At 39.0% G+C, this 7,872-nt stretch overlaps 1 protein-coding gene across 1 annotated transcript in view; it reads right to left on the bottom strand.

Annotated features, from left to right (window-relative positions):
- The window catches only part of kcnn3 (potassium intermediate/small conductance calcium-activated channel, subfamily N, member 3), a gene marked incomplete at both ends in the record, with an annotated part of 110,578 nt that overhangs the window by 71,927 nt on the left and 30,779 nt on the right, over positions 1-7,872 (bottom strand).

Genomic DNA, 7,872 nt, shown 5'->3' with positions numbered 1-7,872 from the left:
CCTATATGTAGAAAATGTTACATTTATATCACATCATGGATCACATATTGATCAGATGCTGCTGCTGACTGATCCATGATAAATGTAACAGTTGTCCTCCGACCTTCGAGGACAACTGAACGCAGCACAATGCATGGACCATAAACTACATCTCCCAGAATGCATGTTGATTATTTTACCCGTGAAATGATGGCCTCCCACCACTAGGTGGAGGTGCACAGAGTTCAAAAGTAGCTGAAGTATTTCCTCATGTTAAAGCTCCATTCAGCTGCATGTTCATTTGTAACTTTTGTTGCGAGCCTCTGGTTTCTCCTGTCCAAAACACTGGAGGAAAATCCCAAACGGCATTTACAAAATGAAAGCAGAGGAGGAGTCTCTATGTGTGGCCCTGTGATGGACTTGCGACCTGTCCAGGGTGTACCCCGCCCCTCGCACTGTGACTGCTGGATATGGGCACCAGTGACCCACGCGACCCTGAAAAGGAAGAAGCGTGTACAGAAAATGGATGGATGGATGGATGAAAGCAGAGGAGGAGTCTCTATGTGTGGCCCTGTGATGGACTTGCGACCTGTCCAGGGTGTACCCCGCCCCTCGCACTGTGACTGCTGGATATGGGCACCAGTGACCCACGCGACCCTGAAAAGGAAGAAGCGTGTACAGAAAATGGATGGATGGATGGATGAAAGCAGAGGAGGAGTAGAACGGTAGTATTCGACCCACAGATGTGTGTCTGGAGTCGAGCTGTAAATCCTCTTCTTGCCTGCTTTGATGGGCCTGATAATCAATGCACCAGGGAACGTCCAATCAATGCAGCTCACAGCGCTTCAGTGGCTTCTTTTAACCCACTCACCTCTCACTTTACAGAAAAGGAAAACTGCAATATAAAACAAATCCACCCCCCACACCCCGACACACACACACCCCGACACACACACACCCCGACACACACACACCCCGACACACACACACACACAACCTTTTATTTCTATCCTTATTAGGACCGCTCATTGACTTCCATTCATTTCAGTCATTTCTGTAGACCTTACCCTAAACCTAACCCAGAAATGGTTTTCAATTATTTTAGGACTGGTCTTTGGTCCCCAAACGGTTGCTGGTGTTTATACCAGAAATGGTCCAGTAACACTTTACAATAAGGTACACAAAAAAAACTGAGTAGTTACTCTTGGTGTCATTGTAATGTTTCAATCAAAAAAAATAAACAAAATAATAATAATAATAATAATAATAATAATAATAATAATAATAATAATAATAGACCATGAAGATCCCCTTTTTAAAGAGTTCCCTTTCGTTGTCACTTCCTGTTTCACTTTTGTCACAAGGAAAAAAATACTAAATAAATGCCCGGCATCATGTGACAAAATGGGTAATATCATGTCACACTTTTCGTATCTGTAGAAAATAGACGTCAGACTTATTAAACTTTCTATAAATCTGTTAAACTTTCAAATCCAGTTTGATTATTTTTCTTGTCTTCACCTGATTTTTTTTCAGGCACAAGAAGGACAAAAAGGGATTTGGTGGAGAAGTCATGTCAGCCCACTTCACTTCCGTTCCTCTTTGCTCCTCTCATCCGTCCTCGTCATGCACCGGAAAGTCTGGAGACAAGCTTGGAGCATTTCACTCAGAGCAGTCCAGTCTGTCAATTTGTCTGTCTGTCAGCTGGACCTATAAAAGTACTGTGGAAATGCACGCTTGCTACTGGTTTACTTGGAAATTTTAATTCAAAACGTATGTTATGATAAGATTTAAACGGAGCTCTCACTAATTGGAACATTATTTCAACAACATTTACTTCAAATATAAAAACAAAGACTGTAAAAATACTGTAGGATGTTTAGTTTTTATAATTTTTAAACTAAAAGTTTAAAAATATATTTTAACACGGACGGGGCCATTTTATTTGCACACAAAGCATTCTGGGTAAATGATGACGTGGATAGGTCCTCGGTGCGAGGCTGCTAGCGAGCTATATCCACCCTGAAGGTTAATCTTGGACAATATCTGATGATCGACTCTTTTAAATGAAACCAGAGAGCGTTGACAGAGAGGAGAAGGTAGAAATGACTCAGCCTGGAACTGAAAATGTGGATGGAGGACAACAGGTTAGCTTGTTTGTCGTGCTAGCGCCGAGCTAATATAAGGCAATATACTGTGAGGGCTAGCGCGAAGGCTAACAGGCTAATCTGAGGTTGTTCTTCCATGAAGCAGCTCTGTTGTCCTCCATCCATATTTTCAGTTCCAGGCTGAGTCATTTCTACCTTCTCCTCTCTGTCAACGCTCTCTGGTTTCATTTAAAAGAGTCGATCATCAGATATTGTCCAAGATTAACCTTCAGGTATAGCTTGCTTTGCTAGCAGCCTCGCACCGAGGACCTATCCACGTCATCATTTACCCAGAATGCTTTGTGTGCAAATAAAATGGCTTCGTCCATGTTAAAATATATTTTTAAAAATTTACAAAACTAAACATCCTACAGTATTTTTACAGTCTTTATTTTACAGTTAAAATAAATGTTTATCAAATAAAGTTTAATGTTACAACTAATCGTGGATCCCTTTAAATACACTACTAGTTTAATGTTTTTCTTCTCACTCCACTGGTTCCATGCATAATGGTGACTTTATCCACTGTTTGTAGACACCTCACAGAAAGCAAACAGATAAATTAAATTGATAAATTATGAAGACTTTGATTATACAAATGGGAACAAGCAGGTGCACAAAAAATACATGTGGAAATTGAACAATTTTGGAAGGAACAGAAGCACATTGTGGTATTTATAGAAGTAAAGTACGTCCACATGCAAGTATGCAGCAATCTGTTTGTTTCAGTTTATTATTAGTCCATTCATTCAGACCTCTGACCATTGATTCAGAAATGCCTCCTGATGGAAACTAATGAACCACTGGCAGCCCATTAGAATGGAAATGTGATGTTGCTGTGGTATAGACAACAGAAACAAGACACTGGTCACCGTGTAATGGGCGTACTTGTGGAGGGGGGAAAAACAAAAGAATGGCAGTTAGCCAACGAGGGATGGGGGGCTTGAAGAATGAGACGGGGGAGAGAGAGGACACGAACTCACAGAAAGTCACATTTCAGCTCACCGGTGGGATTGTGTTTAAACAGATCTGCTGCTGAGAGCCAGAGCTGAAACCTGCCTTTTTCTCATTAGCTCCACAGCGTTTCACTTCCTTCGCATCTAGATGACTTCTGAGAGGAAGTGGGGCGGGGCAAATACAACCCAGACGTAAAAACTGAGTGAGAATATAATGCAGATATCTATTTCTTTTTATTTTTGTCTCAAACGTTGGCGTCTCGTTGATTTTGAGCATTTTTTTAGCGACACATAAACGGTGCAAATGTTTTAATAAACCTCTCAACTGGAAATTATTCCAGTGAGGATTAACAAACCAGACTTTGCGTGTATTTAATTGCTCGTTTGATGTTGAATTAATACCATTAAGGCCAAGAAGCATCTATGGAGGCCCCAAACACACATGCTAATCCAGAATGCTCTGTGTCACAGAGGAGAGGCTGAGTAATCTGTGTGTAAACTCAGATTAAGGAAGCGATCGATGATGCCTGCGTACTGCAGCTCCGAGACACATCTGATGTGAAATGTAGTCATCTTGAAGCGTCTCTCTCTCCTCAGCAGGCTGCTGCACTCATGTGACCTTGCCGAACACGATGATGAATGCACTCCAAAGGATTTTTTGTCTGTTTTTATGTGTAATACATTCTGCAATTCAAAACCTGCCGTCCTTGAGCCGATGTGGACAAATGAATCAGTTTAAAGTGTGGGTTGTAGAAAGCAGAACACTGACGGCTACGAGCTTCACAAAATCAGTTGAAGTGAATTTTTTTTCTTTTTTTGGATTTTCAATGAAAAGTCTGAAAGCCAACGCCATTTAACAGCTATTTATGTTGTTTCTGCTTTACAGATAAATAGATGGTGATATGTTTTCCTCTCAGGTTTATGCTGTTTTATTGGTAACTGTAAAACAAATATGTTGTGGTTTTTCTAGTTGAAATTTATGAAAAAAAAAAAACAGAAGAATCGAGTCAGTCAGGAAACTCTGTGAATCCTAATACTCAAATATTTGCACCAAATTCCAAAGCAGTCCATTCAGTTTTTTATTTATTTGTTTATTTATTTTGTTAAAACGGGAAAACAAATGTTAACTTTTAAAGTGTCTGTGACATGCATGTTCTTCAAACACAAAAAGTCGATGAAAACATCTTTATATTTAAGAAAGTTGGATAATACACAATTTAACCCATTTTGTCTCATAACTGACATATTTTCTTTTGAACTTGGCTCAGCCAAAGTCAAACAGGAAGTGACATCAAAGGGGAACTCTTTAACAAAGAAAACTCTCTGGTCTTTGTTTATTGAAACAATATTAATTGAACTCTGACTCGCTCTGACAGAGACTCAAAATAATCTAAAGAAACATCAGATTCTTCTCTACAGTCTGTGTTGTTAGCTGTTGTAACAACGCTCTGTTTACATTCAGACATCCCCCTCTGACATCACTTCCTGTTACTTCACAGGCAAATATCTCAACAACTGTTCGTCTCAGTTACATCAAATTTATTTTTGCAATATTTTATCAATGTCCTCTTTCTAAAAATGCATTCATATGTATCACATAAATTTGACATCACAGGCACTTTAAAGGGAAACCTGACTAGTTATAACATTAGACGTTATTTGATGGAGCTGCATCATGGAAGACTCATCTCAAATCTCCTTTTAGCTGCATTTTGCTGGCTATTCTTGCTGTGGCCCAGTTGTACTGGGAAGTGGAAATTTCTAGCTTACAAGTTGTATATTTATACTTGAACGCCCCTCCAGTGGGAAAACCCTGTAGGAAAGTCAAACACAAAGTACTTTTCAGTGTTTATAAGAGGACATATTGAAATGCTGCTGAAGAAATTTATTGGGTTTTGTTTACTTCCTGATGTTTAAAAGCACCACACATTCTGTAGTCTTTTCTTAGGTGATTAATAATCTCTTTATTGCGTGATTATTTTTGATTACATTGATGATTTTATGTACAGACTGCTCTGAGTGGCTATAAGATATGGTCCCCCAGAGCAGGAATAAAAGTAGCTGCATGCCTGAACACATTTTCAACACATAAGTTACTGAATGTCAAAGAAACACTAGATGAAAAGGAATTATGTTGAGAGGATTTGACCCTGGAGCAGGGAAGTGTGTCCCCCCCCCCCCCCCCAGTGATGTCATGGCTTGGAGGTGGGGTCAAGTCTGGAAGCTGTTGTTAAATTTGAGGCTATTTCCTGGTTCCTGGGCTGAATGCACAGAGAACGCAATAAATCCTGTGATTCACATTCAAACATTCAAATATTGGTGTATTTTCTATCTGGTTACAAATTAAGGTAAATGAACATTATTAGTGGTGGGCAGCGCTAATCCAAAAATTAGCACCGCAATTTCTAAAGCGCTTATGAAAATATTTAGGTCTGCAACTTCAAAAGTGCTTATGTCATAGAAAAACTAGCGGAAGCTAATTTTAAAGCGATAGTTCAATTTGACACTTACTAGCTGACAATTCATGTACAATTTATGCACAACACTGCCAACTAGTGGTGTATGAACTCTTTTACAAATTAATCCTACAACTGTCAATTGCTGGGGATGTGATTTCCTGAAACAGACCTTTAGCTCCTGGTGTAAAAATTAAAAAGTTGTTGAGGATTGCTAGTTCGACTGCTTCTTTGTCTTTTTCTTTTGTTTGTTGTAGATTTTTCATTAAAGAGGCATCAATAAAGTAATTTTAAAACTGTTCATTGGAAAACTGAAGTGATGCATTCTGGGTACATGACGGATTTGATTTGTGACGAGAAACAAAAGCACGAAGAACAGGAAACTAGTATCTTCCCTTCAAAATAAGAGCATGGATTTTAAAGTTTTCCATGTAGTTGCACCAGTTGACCACTAGAAGTCAGTCTTCATCAGTATATCATCTTTAAATCATTTCTGCATCTCTAACCCTGTCGGCCGATTGCTTCGACCAATTACGTCAAGTATTGAGCTCCAGCGTTTAAACTTTTTTTTTTTAAAAAAAGGAGCTCCAATTGTAAAGTAAAATAAATCGATACATACAAAATTTAGTATGAATTACAAACATTAACTGTTTTTGCTGGGACAGGGAGTACTAAACACTGCCTTCCTGCTACGTAAGCAGACACAAAGCATTGTGGGAAATCAGAACCATGACCCAAAGCAACAGTCAGCAGGATGTATACCTTCACAATAAGAGTGTTTATCTGGGAGGGGTGCTGTTGGATAGATCACATGTTGTGATTCATTGACAGTCATACCCTCTGCTGTTCAACATAATGATGACTGGTAGATAATTAGTTATTAGTGGTTCTGCATTTTAATTTAAGAAAGCACAAATCTGCTTATGAATTATAAAAATTAGTAAGACCGCTGAAGCACAAATGAAATATTTAGGTCCACAATTAGCGGATTTGTGCTTTAGCGGACTGGTGCCCACCACTGGTGATTATCTTTCACTGTTTCAATGCAGGAATTACCACATAGAGCTCAGTTATTGTTTGTTAGCGGTGAGACGAGGAACGTGACTGTTTGTGTTTTTAGTCAAAGTTAAACAGGAAATGTTGAAGTTTTTTACAACTGAGCCTTAACCATAATGCTCATGTGGCCGTCAGTGAAAAGAGATGATCCACCATATCAATAAGAAGATTAAATAAATTATGTTATAGCCTTGGAGGTTATTAACATTTGACAGTTTTTTTTTTTCAAATAGAGTAAAATATTTTTTCTTTTTTCCAGGTTTATAAGTTGATTATATGGTCACAATGCAGATGTGGGGTTATATTAGTGCGCTCTCATTGTAAAACGCAGATTGCAGTGTTTTGTGTGATAGCAGGTGAGGGTTGAGGTCCACTTTTAAACAGGCCAATTCATCACATGACCAAACAGACGACCGTGCACGATCACGCCTACAGACAATTTACGGCGGCCAACAAATCCAACATGCGTCTCTGGACTGTGGGAGGTAACGTGTGCACCTGGAGAAAACCCACGCAGGCACAACATGCACAACTCCACACAGAGAAGCAGAAAGGCCCCAGCTGGCTGACGGGGTCGGCACCTTCTCGCTGTGAGGCACCACCACAACACAACGATCAACTGAATGACACTTATTTCAGCCAGGTAGAAACTGTGCCCTGAGAGAAACAAACACATGATGCTTTAAGAGATAAAAACTAGAGCTGAGCTGTGGTGAGTGTGATCACAGACCCTGTGGTTAAAGCTCCTCTTCTGAAAACCAAAGTTTATACAGAAACAAAATGAAATGAATGGCTCAGAGAAGCAGTCTGAACATCATCATCTGCACCGTCTGTGTATTTGTTGCTTCATGCAAGAATAAAAGTGCTCCTATTTGAAATTGGCTGAATCATAAATTTGATTAAAACAATATAAGTGGGCAACAAAATAATGTGCACGGCCAAGTATGCAGATTTGCAAGCTGTGCACGTAAATCTGTGATTTTTAAAAACTGGCTGCTTGTTGGTCAGTTGGTCAAGATTTCTGACAGAAAAATAAACACAGAAAATTCATCTTTTTTTGCAATTTTGAGTCGTCAGCTTGTTTGAACAGCTGAAGCCAGTTGTAAAGTAACTGAGTACAAATACTTTGTTTCTGTACTTAAGTAGAATTTTTGTGTATCTGTACTTTACTTGAGTAATTATTTTTCAGCCTGCTTTTTACTTCTACTCCTTACATTTTTTAAAAAACACAAGAAGTAAAAAGTAGTTACTTTTATTTAATTTCTGCTTGTTTTCATT

The sequence above is a fragment of the Austrofundulus limnaeus genome, unplaced genomic scaffold, assembly GCF_001266775.1.
Source record: "Austrofundulus limnaeus strain Quisiro unplaced genomic scaffold, Austrofundulus_limnaeus-1.0 Scaffold622, whole genome shotgun sequence".
NCBI lineage: Eukaryota > Metazoa > Chordata > Actinopteri > Cyprinodontiformes > Rivulidae > Austrofundulus > Austrofundulus limnaeus.
This window is presented reverse-complemented; position numbering and strand designations above follow the sequence as displayed.